This window comes from Lissotriton helveticus, chromosome 3_1, assembly GCF_964261635.1.
Source record: "Lissotriton helveticus chromosome 3_1, aLisHel1.1, whole genome shotgun sequence".
Lineage (NCBI taxonomy): Eukaryota > Metazoa > Chordata > Amphibia > Caudata > Salamandridae > Lissotriton > Lissotriton helveticus.
Window position 1 is genome coordinate 447,978,167 of NC_136061.1, and position 22,461 is coordinate 448,000,627.

Sequence of the window (22,461 nt, forward strand, 5' to 3'; positions counted from 1 at the left end):
GGGCAATCGCTATCTGTCTACCCTTTCTGGACCGCAGCGGGTACATCAGGCCATTGGGCAACCCCAACAGGACAAAGGCTGGGAAGCGAGGGAGTTCTATGTCAAAGCACTGGTCTATTTCATCTAGGACCTCCTTACAGTAGGGACTCAATAGAGGGCAATCCCATAAAACGTGTGTGAGTGTTCCAACCTGTCCGCATTCTCACCAACAGGTGTTTACTATGTTTCGATTCATTTCATGTAATCTCTCAGGGGTGTAGTACCAATACGTGGATATCTTAGTGTATGTTTCGGTGAGCCCGGTGTGGTATGCGGAGTGGCGCGCTCGGTAGGAAATGTGGTCCCAGTCCTTGTGGCTCAACTCCCTACCCAGCTCCCGTTCCCAGCGCACCCGCCCGGGGTTGTAAATGTGGAAAGAGGGCGGTTGCAAGAGCTTGTATAAGTCCGAGATGAGTTTGGAGTCCGAGGAGCGCGTCGCCAGCCACGTCTCATAGGGAGTACGTTTTCGGTCAGCCAGGGCACGCACCTGCGGCTGCAGCGCCCAGTGTCGTACCTGCAGATACCGCATCCGTTCAGTCTCCGGCAATCGGTATTCCTGGCTGAGATCCTGAAACAAAACGGCGCCCTCCGGGCCGTATATGTGAAACAGCGCGCAGCACCTGGCCCTCCGCCAGTTCGCGAAGGCTCCAGGTTCCATTCCCGGCTGAAAGTCCGGTATCTCGACCAGTGGCGTGAACGGAGACGGGAAGGTGGTGAGTTCGTGCTTAGTTTTCACAGCATCCCAAACTCGCAGTGGGACTCGTGTGATAAAAGACGCGTAGAGATTGGGGGGACGATAAGCCCTGTGCAGGAAGGGTATCTCCTGCAGGGTCCTACCCGCTACCGCCTGGTCCTGGAACAACCAGTGCTTGTCAGATTCCCACCTGCTCCACTCCACTAAATACCGCAGTTGCGCCGCCTGGAAGTACTTGTGCAGATCCGGTATGCCGAGTCCACCCGACTCCGGTGCCAGCGTGGATAAGGCTCTCTTGAGTCTGGGTTTGCGGCCCTGCCACACAAAGCGTGCGATGTCCGCCTGGGTTTGTCCAATCCATCCCTTCGGGGGCTGAAGAGGTAAGGCCCGGAAGAGATACAGCACCTGCGGTAAGAGCGTCATCTTCACCGCAGCCACTCTGCCCAGCAACGATAACGTTCCTTTGTTCCAGCGGGTCAGCTCCTCCTTAATTTTCCTGCCCAATGCTGCGTAATTTGCTGTCACCATAGCAGGTAAAGTGGGCGCTAGCAGAATGCCCAAGTAAGGAATCAGTTCCTTAGACCAGCGCATGGGAAAAAGGCCCTGTAACTCGAGTCTCTTGGCAATGGTTAGTGAGATGTCGAGGGCCGCCGATTTCCCCTAATTCATTTTAAAACCTGCCACCGCGGTGAAGGCCTCCAGCTCGGCGATGCAAGCCGGCAGCGCCCTACGCGGGTCATCAAGTGTGAAGATCACATCATCCGCGTACAAGCTAACGGTGTGGATATACCTCCCCATCCGGACCCCAGTCACCTCCGGGTTCTGCCGAATTCTCTGTGCAAATGGCTCCATATAGAGAGCGAAGAGTAGCGGCGATAACGGGCACCCCTGTCTGGTGCCCCGCTCTATCGCAAACGGTCGTGAGCTGTAGCCGTTGACTCGGACCACTGCGGACGGAAATCTATAACAATTGAATATCAACGTGCGAAATTTCTCTCCTATACCCAATTTACAGAGCACCTTCTCCAGGTAGGGCCAGTGCACACGGTCGAACGCCTTCTCCACGTCAACCGAGAGGAGCATTCGTTCTCCAGGAACTCGGGAGGCTTTTTCCAGAATATGGACCACCCTCTTGGTGTTGTCTACCGTTTGTCTGCCGGGGATAAACCCCGCCTGGTCCGGATCTACCAGGCCTGGCAGATGAGGAGCTAAACGTGCCGCCAGGATCCCCGTGTACAGCTTGAGGTCTACATTCAATAGCGAGATCGGCCGATAGGAGCCGCACACTGTCCGGTCTTTTCCCGGCTTGGGGATAACCGACACCGTTGCTCGAAGCAAGTCCGGAGGGATAGCTCCCGGTTCCGCAAAGGAGTTGAAGAGTCGTGTCAGCAGCGGCGCCAGTTCCTGACAAAAGGTTTTAGAGAAAAGCGGAGTATACCCATCAGGTCCCGGGGCCTTCCCGTGCTTGAGGCGGGAAATCGCCGTAATCACCTCCTCGATCCGTATGTCCCGCTCCAGGTGGGCAGCCTGTTCCGGGGCAAGGGTGGGGAGATCGACCGAGGCCAGGTAATCAGCCTCGGGTTGCGCCGCGGAGGGCTCGCCTGCATATAAATCTGAGTAGTACCGACGGAACCCGTCCGCTATCTGCTCATCGTCCGTGGCTATCGTTCCGCCGGGCACCGACAGCTCTTTCACCCGATGGTTTTGGTGTTTAACACGAAGCTTGCTCGCTAGGAGCCGACCGCATCTGTCACCTCTAGTATAGTACGCGTGTTTCAGTCGCAACGCTGCGTATTCCGCTCTATCCATGTCCAGGGCGGACAGCAGTTTACGGGCTGCTTTAAGCTGCCTCCAGACTCTGGGGGCACCCGTCCTCTGATGCACCTGCTCCAGCTCCCTTACTTTGCTCGTAAGTTCGTCCCTCTTTTGTTGTCGTTCCCTATTGTCCGCCGAGGAGAGGGCGATAAACTCACCGCGAAGCACAGCCTTCAAGGCGACCCATTGCGTCGCTTGGGTGGTGTCGCCATTATCATTGTGCCGTCGGTATTCGACAATTGACTCTCGTATTTGTTTCACAACAGATTGCCTATGCAACAGAGTGTCTCGGAGGCGCCAGACCCCCCTTGGGAGAGGCACCGGCGGTAGTTGAAAAGTACCCGACACTGGGGCGTGATCCGACAAAGTAAGAACTCCCATGTCAGAGGCCGTCGCCAATTCACAAAGTGGTCCCGTCACTAGTAGATGATCTAACCGCGCGTAAGACTTGTGTGCGTGTGAATAGTAGGAGTAGGCTCGGGCAGTAGGGTGGAGGCGTCGCCACAAATCGTGCAGGTCATGGTCGCCTAAGCAGGATTTGCTCCGCCGCGAGATCTCTCCCACCTGTGGGCGACGCTGCGCCGATCTATCTCGGGAGGAGTCAAAGACCACATTCAAATCCCCCCCGACAATTATGTGCCTATCCGGGGTAGTCGCTACTTCCTCTAAAGCAGATTGCAGAAACCTATCTTGGTGGTCATTGGGGCTGTATAACGAGCCTATCGTAAACCCCAGGCCTCCCACCCGGACCCTATAAACCAGGAGCCTTCCTTTCTGTTCCGCTACTTTGTGCAAGACCTCCCCCTTAAACTTCCTGGCCACCAAGATCGCCACCCCCGCTGTTTTGGTAGCCCCGGAGGAGAAGAACTGTACTGGGAATTTCGGAGATCGCAGCCTGTGGCAATGCCCGGCTAGGAGGTGTGTCTCCTGTAGGAGACAGATATCTGCCTGGGTGCTTTCAAGGAGAGACAGCACCGCCCTCCGCTTGACCGGGTTGTTCAGCCCCTTCACATTAAGGGTAACTATCTTAAGGGCCATCAGTGATAATCGTAAGGGAACGCTTAACAAGCCTGACGTGTCCACGGGGGCCGTCATCAGCGATGACCATGAGTAATATTGGTGTGGGGTGTGGCAAATGTAACAGCAGGACAGCGCGGATCCCGAAACTTCCGCAGAAATAAAGTGAAGTCAAAACAAATGCAACAACAATATTCAACAATGCAGCGCGTTACCCGGAACTTCTCCCCAACAACCCCAAGGACCCCCCCCTCACTCCTCCCCGCTCCCCCCCTTCTCTCCCCCAACCCTTCAAAAAACCTCATTGTCCCAGTCCGGTCCTTATCGGACAAGTCCGTGGAAAGTTACTGATGTGGACGTCCAGCCACAACCCACTCCCCCCGCCCCCTCCCGTCCCCGGAACCCCCGCACCTGCATTATTGAAGAGGCCAATGTGATCTCCCCCCGGAGTACTTTCAGGCCGTCAGGGCCACTTCTCCAGACGACGTGTCTCGGGCCACCTCCTGAATCGCACCGTCCCTCTCCACTCGCATCGTGGGTGAGTCGGGACGCAAAGGCGGGGACATGGATCGCCGCCTCCGGACCGACCGCCAACCGTCTCTGGTGCTGCGCCGACGACGAGGCGTGGGAGTATCTTCTTCCGTCGCCGTGAGGCCCAGCACTCCGCAGGCGTCCTGCAGGGACCGCAGCTGATGAAGAGACCCGTTCCAGGGAAAGATGAGTCTAAAGGGGTGACCCCAGGAGTACTGCGTGTCATGTTCTCGCAGAAAATCAGTGACTATTTTGAATGACTTGCGTTTCTGCAGTGTGATCGTTGATAAGTCCTGAAAGAGGGCCACCTGCTGACCTCGGAAATTCAGGGGTTGCTGTCTCCGTGCCTCGCGGAGAATCCGCTCCTTCAAAGGGAAGTCCGGCAGGAAGGCCAAAATATCCGGCGGTGGCGCTGAAGCCCGTCGGGGCGGGCCCACTCTATGTGCCCTATCAATCCTGACAGGGAAGTCGCCGGGTTCTCCCAGGATGTCCCGAAACAAGTCTCTCAGATAGGCGGTAATGTCCTCCCCTTCTTCTTTGGACGGAGCACCCGGATGTTATTGCGTCTGGACCTGTTCTCGAGGTCCTCATTGTGGGCTTGGAGATCGATTTGTTGGTCCCTGAGTCGCAAGACCTCCTGTTGTAGGTGTGCGATCTCTTCATCCCTGGAGTGGTTAGCTTCTTTGACGGCGGACACTCTCTCTCCCAGGGAGTCGACCTCTCTCCTCACCTCGCGAACCTCCCCGGCTACCTCCTGCTTCAGCGTCTGGAAATCGTCCCTGAGGGTGCCGAACAACAACTCCAGAAAGGATCTGGTCACAGGGGGTTCTCCTCCTTCTGCACCTCGGGCGCTAGTCGGGGGGCTTGGGGCAGTCTGACCTCTGTCATGCCGCGGGGCGCCTCTGCCCAGCATCTCGGGCAAGGTGCGGTCTCCTGTCTTTCCCCCTCTGTTGCCCGACATCGTGGAGCAATGGGCGCGCTGTAGTCGGAGAGGAACTCTCAAAGATCTGGGTGATAGGACGGTGCAGAGGCCAAGACGATCCCGAAGTTCCGAGCCCAACGACTCCCCCGCAGGAAATGCTGCACCATCCAACACCAGTTAACGGGCTCTCAGGACAGGCAGACTGCCAGTGTAGGGAAGGTCGCCGCGATCCGCGGGAGGTCACTCCAGCCGCGCCTCGGGCAAAAGGAAAGTCAGTGCGGAGGAGGTAGCAGATGTATCTTCCCCCTCTCCACAGGTGACCCACTGAACGATCAGGGCACCGAGCTCCGCTCCAGGCCGACCCCCAAGTTGCACCACTTCTGCCGGGATCCGGGCCGCACCTCACAACCAGCGAGGGAGAGTCGCCACCTGCCGGTCCGCCCACCGGCTCTCGTCAGCCACTGCAGTCCCCGTTCCGTGCTGCGTGGAGTTCCGGGGCGCTGAATGTCCTTGAGGGGCACTCCAGGGGCACGCCCGCCCCAACAGCCGGGCCCTGGCCACGCAGCACGAGGGTGAGGGGGCAAGGGCCTACTTCCGGTCCAGGCCTCGGGCTCTCTGAGCTGCCTCACGCTGCAGGCCCGGCGGAGAGGACCCCCTCCAGCGCCGGAGCAGGGCGGGGATTAAAACTCTTGTCCGTGGGGGTCGGGGCACTGCGAGGTCTTCCCTAGCTCCCGCCCGTCCTCACTTGCCTCGCGGGACGCTGAAATGGTGGGCCGGGGACCCGCGCGGAGGCACGGGCCTACTGGGCCTCCCGATCCCCGGGATGGCGTGGCTGCCCTCCGCCGGCACCGCCTTGCGTCACACCGGGCGGGGCACCGGCCGCCGCAGTCAAGGCCGCTGCGCTCCGACTTCACCGGCGGCCCTCGTAGGCAATGTCCACGAGCCGCCGGTCCCACAGCGTCGCCGAGGCCGGTCCCGAATCTACCGTCGGGCGGCGCCCGCCGTCCCCTCGGCCTCCGTCTGCTCTGTGGTCGGCCCCGCTCCACGGACTTTTGGTCCTCGCGTTCGCGGGCTGCGGGGCCACTGGAGATCCCAGACTGCGCCGCTGTGGACTCGGATGCACTAGGCGTCGCCTCCGCGTGATCCGGGGGAGATCAGCGGTGCGAAGCGGTGTAGGGGCTACGGGAACACGGGAGCCCACGGAGAGTGTGTCCTCCTAGCCCGCCATCTTGGCCACGCCCCGTCTTTCAACTTTAGAAGTAGCTTTCTCCTGCTTCGAAGGAAATTTACTTACAGCAGCAATACTTATCTCCGGTTGGAAAATTTGACGACTTTCATTACCTATACTGGAAATTGGATCAGTTTGAGAAGGGCCTTTCCTAATCTCTTTAACCCAAGTAGAGGTATGTTCAACACTCTCAACAATAAGTATGGCCTCTTTCAAATTTGGTTTTTTCGATAAAAGTTTTTCTTGGATCTTCTGGTCATTAGTGCAACGAACGAGTTGATCACGAATGAGAGAGTCAGTCAAAAGTTCAAATTCGCAAGTCTGTGCCAGGGATTTAAGTGCTGCCACATAGTTTCCAACTCTCTCACTCTTAGCTTGTGTACGCATAAAAAATGTGTGTCTTTCCATGACAACATTAATGCGTGCTCCAAAATGATTCTTCAAAAGAAGTACACTCATCTCATACACATCAGAAGGTTCACCAGCACCCCTACCAATAGGTATTGGATCTAAACTATCGTAGATATTTCTTCCTTCGATACCTAGATTGTTTAACAAAACAGCTTGTTTCCTAACGGCAGAAAAGTTCTCCCCACCAATAGCAAGTAAATAAGAGTCAAAAATTGGCTTCCATTTTTTCCGTGGTAAAATTGGTTCGCCTTGCTCACTCAAAAATTGAGGAGGTTGATTCATTCCACTCGCAGAAGATGACATACTGTAAGGAAAATTAACTAAATAAGCTAACACAACAAGTTAACTAAACAAGCTAACACAATAATCTAAAATAACAATCTAAAATAAAGAAGGAAAAATAACAATGAGAAAATAAGGAAGTGAAATCAGCATTAAATGAAAAATAATAATAGTTCCAAACTTCTCTGTTCATCAATGGGTAATTCTTTTCCTCTGTCTAAACGAATATCAAGTTCCTTCAATACATCGGGCATGAACTTCAGTTGATTTCGCTCATCTTATGGTCAATTCTTGCTTGAAAACGTTGAAAATGACTTGCCTCAATACATATCAATCTTTAAGAAATTCGTATATAAATGCGCGATATACGTATTAAAAAGCACAAATTTAAAGTCAATTACTGGAGCGAGTATCGGACGTACATGACAAATGTCAGAGCGCACTTCCGCAAGTTAATTGAAATCAAACCTGCGTGTCACAGTGCGTTGTGACGGCAAAGGACGTGGTTGCTAGACAACGCAGGAAGCACGCTCACACAGAGCTCGCACCAAATTCTCTCGTTGAGTTCTATGAGTGACGACAACACGTTCTTCAAGGTGGATGGCACGTTCAAGTTTAGCTCGCGCAAACAGATCGCATGCAGAATTCAAAACACGCAGTTCAACGAAGGTAGGCGTTTCTGCAGAAAGTACTTAAAATAATTATTTTTAAAGAATATACTTGCCGCATGTGAAATCGCCACTTTGGAAATCAGTGCAGTTTTAGAAAGTCACTCGAAAAAATCGGAAATCCAAAAATAAACTCACAGCCGCTGTGATACTGGAAATCCCAAAAGTCAAATCACGCAGGGTTCTTTATCGCCTGTTGGGCTCATCGTCGCCAGTATTGTAAAGATGAGCACATTTTGAGTTGAGTATTAATGTAGTTTATTACGCCCAACAGGGAGGCAAGTCGTACTCCTCATAGCCCATGTAACAACTGAATCTCTCAAATCATAATACATTCTAAACTATGACCTAGTTACATTCTCGAAAAGGAATGTACTTAATTAAAGGTAAAGATACAACAAAATTCATAGAAAATAGAATTAAATGTAAAAAAAGGAAAATGAAACAAATCCAGAGTACGATGTTTCATTCACAACGTACTGAAACTTTATTATTAGTTATAGAATCACATTAAAGGTTTTTCACATATTAACAATGCAGTTGTGCCCATATGCGCAAAAAGGAGGGAGAGGGGTAGTGCAGTGAGGGGATTCGTGAAAAATAGAGCAAAAGGGATTCCTCCTTCAAGTGACAAATAAATTCCGATTTAAATTATTCAATATAGAGGTGTGGCGCCGCGGCCAGGGCGACTGACGCTGGAATCTGGGGATCAGGGTTCGATCCCTGGCTCCGGCGGCAGGTTAACCCAGCACCATGCGACTCTGGGCAATAGCTTGCTTAATCTTCCCGACGGCCCCCAGCGCCTAGAGACCCTAACGGGTGATTGTGCGCTATACAAATGTGGATTATTATTATTATTATTATTATATATAAAATGTTGACGTGGCTCCCCAACACGGGGCCACAGAGATCAAGCCACAGGGGTCAAAGGATTCTCATAAACCAGGCTTCCATAACAGCTGTGTCAATCTTGCTAGTGGTAGAAGCTGGTGTCACGGGGGTAAGTAGTCTACGTTTCGACCCTATTCCATGTAGGGGGAGTATCCCTTACAAAACGGGTCTTCTTCAGGACAGGAGGGATGGGATGGGCAGACTTCCTAGGGGTAATTAAAAACATCATTCCGTTGAAGGGTCTACTAGAGATCCCAGGAGTACAGTAGTGTGTATAAGAAAAATATACAATCCGAGCCATTTTCTAAAGACCCACATACTGGACAGAGGATTACAGCGGGATATTGCTCAAAGGCATTAAAAACGGTGTGGCTGGATGCGACGGCAACTGAGATATCAACAGTCTAAACATAATTATGAATATAAACATCATTGCATGACTGTGCCATTAAACGGGCCCAACGGACGTGTCCAACATGGCTAAAAGGTGTGCAAGGTGGACGGACACTCCTCGCGGTTGTTGTTAGGACCGCGTAAAAGTATATTTAAAACCATTAAAAAAGATGTGGCTGGATTGTGACAGCAATTGAGATTGAGTCTGGGACCCCTCTGTTTGTAATAACCACATCCAGTCAAGGCAACAGTCCTGATCATTTAAACTATTACATTCCATCACCTGGGAGACCAGGAGCAAGTACAGAACCCCTAGTTGCCATAATATATTACATCATCAGAAGAACCTGCTATTTGCTGTGGAGTGCAGGATGCCACAGTCATACTCCTGTTTTATCTTGTGGAGAACAATTTATATCATTTATAACAAACAACATTTTTGTAGGTCATTCTGTGCCGCTGCTGACGTTTTACTGTATCCGTATTGTATGTGTAACTCGAATGCATTTTGATCATCAAAAGTTGAATAATTATATGAAGCCTAAAGTAAAGTTTGAGAGCAGTTCTAGTTGCTACCACCACAAGGCGCTAGTCACCCATGCTCTAATATAGAAAGCATATGTGCTACGACTCCGACTCACTGACATTCTTTTGCTCACACGGTGTCTCCGAGGCTCTCCTTCTTTCCAAGTTAACTTGCTTTCCAGGAACCAAAAATATTTCATTACGTATGTTTTAACCTTTAGGTGTGTCACGACAGGGTAGCAAACACGCTTACTTGGCTAATAGCTCCTATTTAAGGTTAGTGCTTCAGAATCACATCGGCATAAAGTATATACTAATGTAAACAACATGCATACTTGCAAGCTCTTCACCAGGGCTTACATTTTGCACTCGTTATGTGACATTGAAAAGACGGCGCTTAGAGACCCTGTGCTACATACACCGGAATTTGCAGGCAGAGCGGTTGTTGTGTGACCTGCATGGACATCTTTAAGGACTTTGGGTAAAAGAAGCGACTTCACGCGGGGGCGTAGACGCCAGTCGTGTTTTCCTGGCAGTTGTTGAACTCACGAGGCATTTCGGTTTGAATGTCGGCTCCCTGGTGCTCTGCACATCCTCTGTCGTTAACATGTTCTGTCAGACGTTCTTTAGTTTGTTTAAAAAATAAACCAAAGGCGATATTTGCTGTTGGGAGGCCCAAGATTTGGGAGCAGGTGCCTTGTCACAAAAAGAATGATCGACACTCCACATGTACACTTATTTTTGAATCAGAACGGTCTAATAATAATGTGTTAATGTATAGCGCGTCAGACTGCATTTCTGCTATTTCCAAGCGCTGTAAATAACAGGTGCTACTTCGCCCACCTTTAGTGGCATTCAAATTAACGATGGGTGACTGTCGTCATCCATTCGAACTTCTGACCTGCAGATTACTGCATGTTTCAGCAGGAAACATCGAAACCGCTGAAATAGCCTGCCAATCGTATGTAGCAAAATGTACTTCAACAGGACCACACCAGATGTCAGGATCTCAGGGTCATCCCGCACCTGTTCCCACATAGGCCCTTCTACAACCACACAAGGGATTTGCAAAGTCCTTTTTTAGGTGAACTATGGGATAAAATAAATGTGCAACTTTATATTTTGAAAAACACCTTTGTGAATCGAACATAAATTTAGAATATAGGATTCAAGAATACCTGCTTTAGCTCTAATGGTATAATACATTTTTTATTAAAAAAGCAACCTAACCTGTCAAAGCAGCACCAAAAATTGATAATCAAATGGCGGCCTCAAGTCTTCAAAAATCAATCTATTCGTTAGAAACAGGATAGCCTGAATATCCGATGTAAGCCACAACAGTTTAATCAAAATATATTTTGGACTATTGTTGAAACGTGGCGATATTTTTTTAATTTTAATTACAGAGGGTTGTACCCGACATGGAAGCTGTCGGAGGCCTGGGCAGCTCCGTGGTCCTTCTTTCCTTTCTTTCCCCACCCTGCACTCCCTTTATTGCTTTAGCTTGGTCAGCAATAGAGCAACCTAGTAACACAGACATTCATGTGCTTAACTGTTGATCTCAGACAGGCGTGGAGAGTGTTTACGTGGGGAAAAAACACTAACCTTGGGGTGAGGATTAAGGCAGCAGACAGCGGTTTCCGGTTTCCGCTGCCCTGAAGTGAATTGCTGGGTAACCTTGAGCCGGTCACCTGCGCTCCTCTGCTCTTCGTTTACCCAGCAGCCATTGACTAATAGTGACACCTGGCTGTAAAGTCTTCAGGGCAGCGATACTATTGTGCTGGGATTCTTTGCAGTGTGTAAGCCCAATGGGCTGTGTAGACAAAAGGATTAGCAAGAACTTCCCAAGCTGGGGAGCCCCAAATGAGAACCCCCCCCCCCCCCCACACACACACACAAGAATGCACTGGCCGCCCGAGGCTTGCCCCATGGTTTAGTGGCTGGTCAAGTCCTGACTCGCTTTAGGCCCTTGCTTCTTTCACACTGGATCGCCCTGCTGGGTGAGGTGAGGGGTTGAAAAGGTTGCAGGTAGCTAGCAGGTGCAGTGACACTGGAACCCAGAGGCCTGAGGGACCAACTGGACCTTAATTATTGCTGTAATTCTCAGTTCAAACATTGGCAGGGGACTCATTACCTTCCTTGCAGTAGGGCCCATGGCACACTGGCTACACCACTGAAAGGTTGTTTTCTTAAATGTAGGGAGCAGGGAAGTGCAGTAGTAGCTTCTTATGAAAGCAGCAACATTGTTATTCATTTGTAATGCTCTTGAGCACCTTTGTGTGACTCTGCACGTTACAAAGCAAGGTCAGTTTGAAAGAAAACAATATTTGCGCTGCAGTGATGTTCCGAAATATGCTCAGTAAACGAACAAGATAGATAGGTAAAGAGAGGTAAATATTTATAAGAGTTGTCAGGCCGTACTTCAGTAGGGCACTCAGAAAGTAGAGTACATTAGAAATTAGTAGTAATTAGGCAATATAAATATCGTGGTGATAAGTTTAGCACAGAAGCGTTAAAGATTCCAGCCGGCCACCTACCCTGCATTAGGAGTTACCAGGCCTAGATTGGGGAAATGATGCAGATCTTGGCATTACCAGATCCACTTCTGTAGGCGCCCCCTCTTCTGGACCCCTGCGCATGCATGTTTTCCTTCTGATTTGAAGAGGAGAAAAATTAACAAGCAACACATGTGGTTTTTCCCTGTGCCTTCCAACACCTGGTAAAAACTGTAATAGGGCGGCAGCCTCTCGCCCCAAGATTACCTCTGTCTGACTTGTAGTAGCCCCATAGTGTAAATAAAAGAGCTGTGCATTAAAGCTTAGGAGGACTACAAAAGACAGTAAGTAACCTCAACTGAGTAAGAATATCACCCTGACAAAAAGTGGACTATTTGGCCACATTTAGTAGGTCACATCTAAGCTTATGGGTGGAATGAGACAGGAGGCAACGCCTTGCAGGCCCAAGTACCGTTGCACAAAGGTAGAGAGCACATGAACAGCACACTGACAGGTCAGGTACACAGTAGAGATCGCCATGCAGATGGAATTGTAGGGTCAGACCTCTTGAGTTCAGGGCTCGTAGGTTGATATCCCAGCTCTGCGATGCTAAACTTTGATCACTGTGTGAACATTATAAACAGAGTCAGATGTCCAGTTAGCTCCTAAACTCAAGATAAAAAATTGCCTATTTGTTCTTACTTTCTGAAAGTATCAAAACATACCTTCTTGCTTCTGCTGCCTGTTCCTAACTACTTTTGAGAGGTACAGGTCAGAATCATGAAACACATTCTAATGCCATATTGATAGACCACCATGGTGTTTCACAGTGGACATATCTGCATATAAGTCAGCCCTGATTGTAATGGGCCGAAAAATTCTGACCTTGTGTCCAGGCTTCAGAATAATGAGTTGGTTGACACCACACACGATGTATGCGTTCAGAATATGGAATCGACTAGCTTCCTTTAACAAAGGGATTTCCTGCCATCCCTAGGCCTACACATTCAAGGCACTCTACAAGGTAACAGACAATAAAGTATTAATCCTTTAAGAATGGGGCAAGAGGACAACGTTTGGCAGAACAGACTAGAGTGGCCTCCCCTCAGTTTTAAAGTAATAGTGCACGAGCTGCAGTAAATGCAGGCCCTCCTCGCCATACGAAGAATTATCTCATAGTGATAGAAGAAAATTCCTGCAAAAAGGCTCTTGTGCAAGAACTGCCCCTTGTGTACTTACGAAACACCAGTCCTTGCTGATAGAGTACTTATGGTCTCAAGCATTGCTGGGAGAACCTTCAGTCCACCCATCGTGGTTGGGAGGCATTTCAGCATGCAATATTACTGAGAGAACTTCGCTAAAGCAATTGTTGCTGGGTTGCCCCCACCCTCCTACCAATAGCTGTTTACTTTAACTTGTCATGCTATAACTTGCCATTTTTACCGTGGCAGTTACCACTGCCACATCTAGCAGTGCATTGCATTCCATTAACATGTCTATGGGTGTAACATTAGGTCTAATGATAAGGCTAAGAAGAAAGGCTGAAGTATGGGTTTCGGCCTAGGTTATGGTGGCTGACTAACGAGAAAGGCTTAGATGGTGATTTGGTAAGGGTAGTTTAAATGTACATCAAACAATAGAATTGTACAGAGTTCCCCAGAGGGAGCTAAATAGTTTTAGCTCAGCCTCTCTTCTCTCTCACTAGATAAAAAAGTGGGGGGTTGAGTGCATGGTGTAGACCCTTTTCAGAATGTAAGGATACCTCACACAGGCTAACGGCAGGACCACAACTGTTGTCCCAGCCGATGACCGTCCAGCGTCATCATTGGTATCCTGCTCCTACGACAGGCTGGCGGTGCAATGCCCGTCGGGCAGCAAGATAAGCTGCACTTTGGCGGAGATCTTTTATTCCGAGCCAGCGGGTGTGTGGGTGTGAGGGGCCTATATAAGGTGCAATAGTGAGCGTGGTGGTGTGTGTTAAAAAAAGTCAGTAGAGTCCTAAAAAGAGAAGATTTTTATTGGTCAGGCTCACTGCTTTATTAAAAAAATATAAAGGGGTAACAAGGAGTGGTAAACAATGAGACCAAACCTTTATTCAACCCTTGTTTGTGGAAACGGTCAACATGTTTCTCGCCCTAAGGGCGATTCTTCAGGACCTTGTGCTCATATGATTGCTAACATCCCCCGAATAGCGGAGGACACTGGTATACGACCTGTATAGTGTCGTTCGGAGTTGATTCCTTATGATGGACCTCCTAAAGAAAAGAGATAAGTAACCAGACAATGATGTCAAGAGTATATATGGACCGTAGTTCATCATTATGGTGCCTATATCCCAGGTGTCAGAGGATACATGCCCAGTGGTTAACGTTCTGTTAAAGTAGTGACATAATGATGAACTACGGTCCATATATACTCTTGACATCATTGTCTGGTTACTTATCTCTTTTCTTTAGGAGGTCCATCATAAGGAATCAACTCCGAACGACACTATACAGGTCGTATACCAGTGTCCTCCGCTATTCGGGGGATGTTAGCAATCATATGAGCACAAGGTCCTGAAGAATCGCCCTTAGGGCGAGAAACATGTTGACCGTTTCCACAAACAAGGGTTGAATAAAGGTTTGGTCTCATTGTTTACCACTCCTTGTTACCCCTTTATATTTTTTTAATAAAGCAGTGAGCCTGACCAATAAAAATCTTCTCTTTTTAGGACTCTACTGACTTTTTTTAACACACACCACCACGCTCACTATTGCACCTTATATAGGCCCCTCACACCCACACACCCGCTGGCTCGGAATAAAAGATCTCCGCCAAAGTGCAGCTTATCTTGCTGCCCGACGGGCATTGCACCGCCAGCCTGTCGTAGGAGCAGGATACCAATGATGACGCTGGACGGTCATCGGCTGGGACAACAGTTGTGGTCCTGCCGTTAGCCTGTGTGAGGTATCCTTACATTCTGAAAAGGGTCTACACCATGCACTCAACCCCCCACTTTTTTATCTAGTGAGAGAGAAGAGAGGCTGAGCTAAAACTATTTAGCTCCCTCTGGGGAACTCTGTACAATTCTATTGTTTGCTGCTTCTCAGGACAAGTACATTGGACCCCAGTCAAAATATCGTCCACCCCCTATCCCCCTATTTGATACCAGTTTAAATGTACATAACAGCCTGACAGTGTAATGATATTTGAGGAGAACATGATAGGGAAATGGTATATGAGGAAGTAGTAAAACTGGCAATGGCAGATTTGGTGGGAGAACCGAAACAAGGCGAGCAAATAACAGAACAACATACAGGAGACCACCCATTACTATAGGAACTTTGTGAACATCAGTCATTGTTGTAAAAACATTGTTATAACCTGCTGTTAGCTGTAATGTATTCTCTCCATAGATTATCTGTTCCCTGCTGCTCAGCCAGTATGTGATGTCATGGAATGTTGATGTGTTCCTGTAAGAATGTCAGAGAGAGTGGACTGAGCAGTAGGATGCTACTCCTGGTGGGGTATTTGCCATGTAACTTGTAACCTACAACCTAAGCTGTAATTTCTTCAAGAAACATACAATTTATTAATCTACATGAACTGGCTGCCTGACACCTGTCTACCAAAAGGGTATCTTTTAAATACAAGAAACATTCATGATACCATCTCTATTGGAACCTTCAGGACACCAATCAGTATTTAGAGTAATTTTAGGGTCTCTATTGTTACAGAGAGAATCTTCAGGATAATATTGTTTTGCATGTGCTCTTGCATGATGTGAGTTAGAAAGCAATGGGGGGGGGGACCCAGACACGTCACTAGGACCTGGGTAAGATATGGTACAGAAAGGGAGTGGTCCCAGTGGAAACAAACTATGACAGTAATTACAATGAATGTTTATTCACATTTGAACAAATGTAATCATGTTGAACATGCAATTGCATGTTAAAAAAAATAGCACATTTGTCACTAGAATTGTGCATAGATGCCCCACAAAGAGGAGGGAAGGAACTCTTGCAGCAATATGCGAAAGTGAGGGTAAGTGAGAGAGGGAGGGCAGTGACCAATATATACATCCAAAACATAAATGGCTTATCCAGCCTTAACCAAGGCTAAACTATTTACACAATTAAAATGTTAAGAAAAGTGCGGTGAATCTATCAATGTCGTCTACATTTGGTAAAAAACGTTGATCTGTCGACGTTTCGACCCAGGGGTAGTGTAGGAAAATCTACTCCTTACAGTAGGGTATTCAACAGGACCGTGGGGGGCACCCTATGTCCACCAAGGCAAGCGGTGGAGAAACTGGCAGTGAGAGGCCCGCAGGCCACAGGGTCAGAGAGGGATGGATGTTTGTACAATGTTAACAGATTAGTTCATTTATTTAGTATTGTCAAAAGGGGATGATTAAATCAAGATGCTCCATGTATCTCCATGCAGTCGGTGATTGGACGTTATTTCAGCCTTAAGATACATGGAGCAATGGTTAAGCATTCATGCAGATGCCCGAGCCCCTCCAACACTCGTGCTATCCAGGGTACCAAAGCTATGCTCTTGCATCTGTTTTTACGTTCCACCGGAAGAAGGCTTGGCTTCCCAGTTTATAGCTCCAAAGGGTATTGCGCCACACTAGGTGTTGCAAACTGCAAGTTTTCTCCTGGGCACCTGCTCCTTTGTTTCGAAATTAGACTTTAGCACCGGGTAATTGCAAGCACATTATTTTACAGCTTTACTTAACTTGCTCTTATAATGGCTTAAAGAAAAAATACTAACTGTCTTGGTTTAAATTTGTGATTGCGTATTGCGCCATTCATCGAGGAATACATCTCTGAGGAGCCATCAAAATCTATTATTTTACTTGCCTTTACATTATGATTTTGCAAACCACATTTGAATTTACATGTGGAGTTCAACATTTTAAAAAGGTCTTAGTTTGCCTTGTGGCCTAGCATAGATTGGTGTCATGGGACATAGGGGTAAGTGGGAGGGTGGCGTAGATGCATCATTTTTACATCGCCTGCAAGAAATAGAAAAGGCCACATTATGAATCATTTGAACATCTGCCTGTAAAATGTGACGTACGCATTCTCCTCTTTCACCTACCGTGTATGCTACCCCTGTAAAAGGCCTCACTGAAACCTTCCAGTGTCCGGACTCGCATAGTTCAAAATGTCCGCGCCTAAATTCCCGTAAATCCCGAGTCGTGTTAGCACGTGGGCAGATGATCTGTAAAACGTCCGTGCGAAAGGAGCGGTCCTATTTAAGATGTTCCCAATTTGTTGACAATCAGACCCATGGTGCAGGTGTGCCGTTTTTTCAAACGTCCATCACGGATTACCACTTCAGTGCCAGGGCTGACCGTAGCTTCAGTCAGTTCAGCTCGCCTAAATACATCCATGCAAAGGTCATGCCCAAAGGTCAGGATGCCACAGTTTCCTGGGTGGAAATTTCAATAACATCTATCCTAATGACATCCGACAAACCTTTTCAAATATTATCTCAATGACCTCACGATACTGATCAGACATTTTGTTTCACAAGGACCGTTCTGCAAACCTTTCCGAATATGACATCACTCATCTCTTAAAACATTTTGGGCCATATTATCAAGAGGGGACGATAAAATTATCGCCTCTTTATCGGCAGGAAACTGCCGCTAAAGTGGCGATAAAGGGATTTATCTTTATATAAGATATATATATATATATAAGATAAATAGAATTCCCATAGAAGCCCAGGTTAGATGTCTAACCTGTGTTTCTATGGGAATTCTATAGAGCATATTATCAAGCCCTTTATCGCCACTTTATCGTTTTTGGGATAAATTCTTGGTCCCAAATACACAGAAGATATCAGCCTTCTGTGCTGTTGAAATAGCAAGGAGTGAATTACAGTGGGCGAACAAGGTAAAGAATAGATTGGATGGAATAGCAGGAAGCCTAAAATTACAACAAAAAATAGGTGAGGCCTCACTTTCTAAAGGAGAATTAAAAATAGCCTGTAAAAAAAAAACCAAGGTTGGCGAACTTGAAGTATGTAAGGAATAGACCCTCTGCAAAACATATGGTAGATTCATGGGAAAACATGAATATATACCCATATTTATCTGCACTTCCAGATGCCCCGTTACGATTAGTACTATTACAATTCCGGGTAGCATTAAATGTGCATTATGTAAGACTGAAACATTTGAAGTGTTTTTAGACTGAGAAAATAAGTGCACATGTGGACTGCCTTTTCAAAACTTTAATGTTCATGTTTTAATTGATTGTTGTCACTTTCATAGGCTCCGTTGCTTGATTTAAAAACCTATTATAAAAAGTAGAATATAAATTACCCTAATGACGCACTTGCACTATTGGTAAATATGGAATTCTTTGATGTGGCTTGGGCATTGGCTACATTTCTTAAAATATGTTTGAATTAGTGCCCTGATGCGTTTAGGTGGTAGGGGTCCAGCGATTTTAGTTTGAAGTGTGATTAATTGGTATTTACATAGTGTATTTATATATAATATGTTATTGTTTTTAAAAATGTATGTTTTAAAGACTTTGCCTAAACATTAATAAAGTATGAACTGAACCTAAAGGGTTAAATTTGAAAGGCTTTTCAAATTTCAAAATATCTACTGGGGAAATGGGCTTGCAAACTTAGAAAGTCTGGCACTAACTGCGCTCGACATTGTTACCTTTTGTCTTACAAAGTTAATATGATCACCACCATCTCCAATAAGATGAAGAAGCACAGTGGAAAAAAAACATACATTTCCCATGTAAGCTGTACCTAGCCTGTTGGTTTTCATGAAAGGCTTAAAAACAACCTTATTGAAGTACGATTTTTCCAAAACTCTGGCTCACTTTGAGACTACACCACACACCGCCTACACAAAGCCAGTAACTGAAATCATCAAAGGATCATTCCCACCACACTTGATACTCCTCAACCGCATTATTAAATGGATACATTCAACAGTCTTCCATCTTTGCATTACAAAGTAGCCTATTTGACATGTAACATGCAAAATTCATAACTAAACCAATTAGTTTCAGTCTCACGTTGCTGAAGGTGAAAACCTTATAAAGGAACTCTTATTTTTTTCAAGCAATGATCTCAACTACCTAAGAAGCACCCCACGTAAAATCATATCAATGATGGTGTGCTGACTTGATGGCTTTCTATACAACCACTATCACCCACGTCATTACCCCTCAAGATGCATTTTTCTGCATCTATACCCTTGCAAGGCTTTCACGGACAAGTTCCTCCCAGTCTCAGAGGATATCATTGTCAAGATCATCAATAGACTCAAATCCTCCACATTATCTTCAGATCTATGCAACCCTAAATCATCAAATTATTCTAGGTGATCATCAATTCAGTCAACACTTAAATTGCTACTGCCTCTCTCATCTTATGTGTAATGTCTGTAAAGTAAAGCATGCGATAATAACTCTATTATTAAAAAATGACCAGCAATACCGAGCTGTTGACTATTTTACACAAACTTCTCTCGTACACCCAACATTGCAAGCATTCTTGAAACTGTAGTCTCTTTCGAAAGTTTTCCATGTGAAATTCAGATTTAATGGGGAAAAGCTAACCAGTCTAATGAACCCTGTGGATACTGTTCATTCCTAGAGGCAAGGGTCAGAACTGCACAGTGATGCTTCTTGACCTCCCTGTGCCTTTTCACACCCAGACCATAATATCGCCCTGTCCTAGTTTGGGATCGCCTGCAAAATCGAGAGTTCAGCACCGTAGTGGTTCCAGCCATTCCTTTCAAATTCAGGATCCACAAAAGGGACATATGCCCCCTCCCCCCATGATCCTTCCTGTTATCAGTCCTATTCAGCATCTTTGTGGAACCAATTGCAATCCTCCTGAGTGATCCTAACATTGGTTAACACTTACACAAGATGTGATTCTCTGTCTAGCAAATCCCCAGAGGATGTGTATTGATTAGGGCTCCCGGTTTTATGTTTTTTTTCTTTTTTTACTTTTCCGTCTGTATTTATCCATATTTATTTTGTGCAAATTTTATCTGTATTTTTGAATTGTATTTTAGGTTTTGTTAAAAAATGGAGCTGAAACTAGTATATTTCCACATGTATTTAACCGATAAATGTTCACTCATGTTTAAATGCCTAAGATATTTCAATGATATGAAAGTCCAGAGACGATAAATCAATGCACTTATATGAAAACATATGCATATCAGTATCAACTGTGGGCATATCTACTGCTATTTGAGCAACTTTACTAAACTTCTTCTCTTTTTTAACACCTTGTCTGTCAATCCGCATAGCTTTATGATTGGCAGCATTTAGAATCACTCAAAAAACAACCCAATTTCTGTTTTTATCCACATTTAAAAATAAATACAGACAGGAAAATAAATGCGGTTTTGTCTCTATTTATCTGTAAAAAGCAGTGAAAACAGGGAGCCTTAGTTTTGATATGTCACTGTCATTTGTAGTTTTCTAGGGTGGGTATAAAGTCTTGACCGTACCTGCTTTTTGTTTTTATCCTTTTGGCTGGAACCCTCATCCCCGATTCCACTGCACTTAAATCTAATTCTCCATCACCAGGAGGAAGCAATTATCACTTGAGGTTCTATCTAGCCAGTTACTTGAAATTAGAACTTCCTCTCACACTGCTGACCCCAGTTTTCATATTTTTGTAGATGATTTTAAATCCTTTCATATATTGAAAAGCAGTTACTGATTACACCTTATAAAGGTTAGTGGGCCGTAATATCGCTAGCTGAGGTCTCAGGGTTGGGTTCCTGTCTGCTACTGAATATGGTGGAACTGAACGTAAGATTCCCTCCACTCAAAATTCAAAATGGCAACGGCCCCACCCGTCTTGATGCATGTCCCCATCATAGCCTTCTTGCCTTGGACTTGGCTGGTCTTGCCTTGGACTTCGCTGGTCGGAACCGTTGGTTCCCAGGCATGCAGCATCCCTGATCCCAGAGCAAAGGTTTGCTGGCCTGGCCAGCATCAAAGTGGCTGGCGACTAATTTGATGTGGCTTCTCACACTGGGCACTCCACTGAGCCTCTCACCTTCAGACCGCCCCACTAGCAGACGGCTGAGCAACTGCTAATGTCACCTCCTGGACGACTCAGCACGTCAGCTTCATCTAGACTACTATGAGCCTTCTCTACCTTACGTTATTTATCCAGATCCCACTTCAGATTAAGGCTGCAAATTCCTACTTATGGTCTTTTTGACAAGTACACACAATAACTATATCCACTATACATTAAAAAAACATAGTGAGGAGAGATTGTGGCTCTAAACAAATACAGCCTTACTGCCAACTGCCTGAATATTGCAAGGCTTGAGCCTTGCTGTTGTCATTTTCAAATAAAGCTTCTTCTGGAGAAAGTTGCAGTAGACGTCCCAATTATACATGGCTCACAAAACATTTTCATTTAATCTCAGTCCTTTTTATTCATGTAAAATCTCAAGATCAGTGATCTTTAGTCAGGAAAACAGAATCCGTCTAGACATACCATGATCATTTTTTATCATTTGATCAGGATTGCACGTGATTTGAGTACCTACTCCTTCCAAGACCTGTGCATGGTTTGAATGTCTTGGGTCTTAATACAATACATCTTAAACACATTTTTGCATGCCCTATGACAACTATATATTCCTTGGTAACTTCACTGTGGAGCCCAGCCAAACTCTTAATTCGCAAATGCACTCAAATTCCCAGTGAAGGCCAAGATATGGCACTATGACAATCACCTTTAGTTTACCACTTCTAGAACTGGTGAGGTGCCCTCATTTGAAGGATTGGATTCCCCACTCCAGCTTTATGCCCAGCACATGGGTTTTCACATCTTTATTATTCTTTCCCCGGAGAGAGGATCTCTGCCCAGTCTGGCCATCTGACCAGCTTGTTACGATCCTCAGAGGCCTTCACAGAGGATCAATCCACACACACATCCCAGTTTGGCAAGTGTGGAGAGACGATTGCTTCCACTATGGTCTGCATTTCTTTGGCACTAGTATTCCCAGAAAGCTTACTAGGCAAACACAGTGCCTGCTGTTTTGCTGATGCGCTGGAGGATTTGGGGGCATCTTTGCTTCTATTTAGCTCTCCCAGGAATTTGTGTCCACTGGCAAGCTTCAACTAGGCGCCTCATAACCTATTCCATCAATGGAGCCGTCACTGATGGGGAAGGCTAGACCGCAACATCACACATCTCCCCCTTAACAATAAGGCACACAAGAGTGTGCTGTACCCACAGGTGTGGGGAGAGAGGGGGGGAGAGAAAGGGAGAGAGGGAGAGGGAGAGATAAAGGGAGAGGGAGAGGGAGAGGGAGAGAGAGAGGGAAATGTTCACGTTCACAACTGAAAGTCCTTGAGGTGTTTTGGTAGTTTCACCGCACGGTCATTGCGGGTGTGCTTTCCGGTCCCTTGCTCTCCTCCTCTACAGGGTCTGTCTGAAGTCACGCTCTCCTCCTGGTCTCTCTGGGATGTATCGGATGCCTCGATCGGAATGCCTCCTTCATCTGCGTCTCGGCTAGGCTGACATTGCGTAGA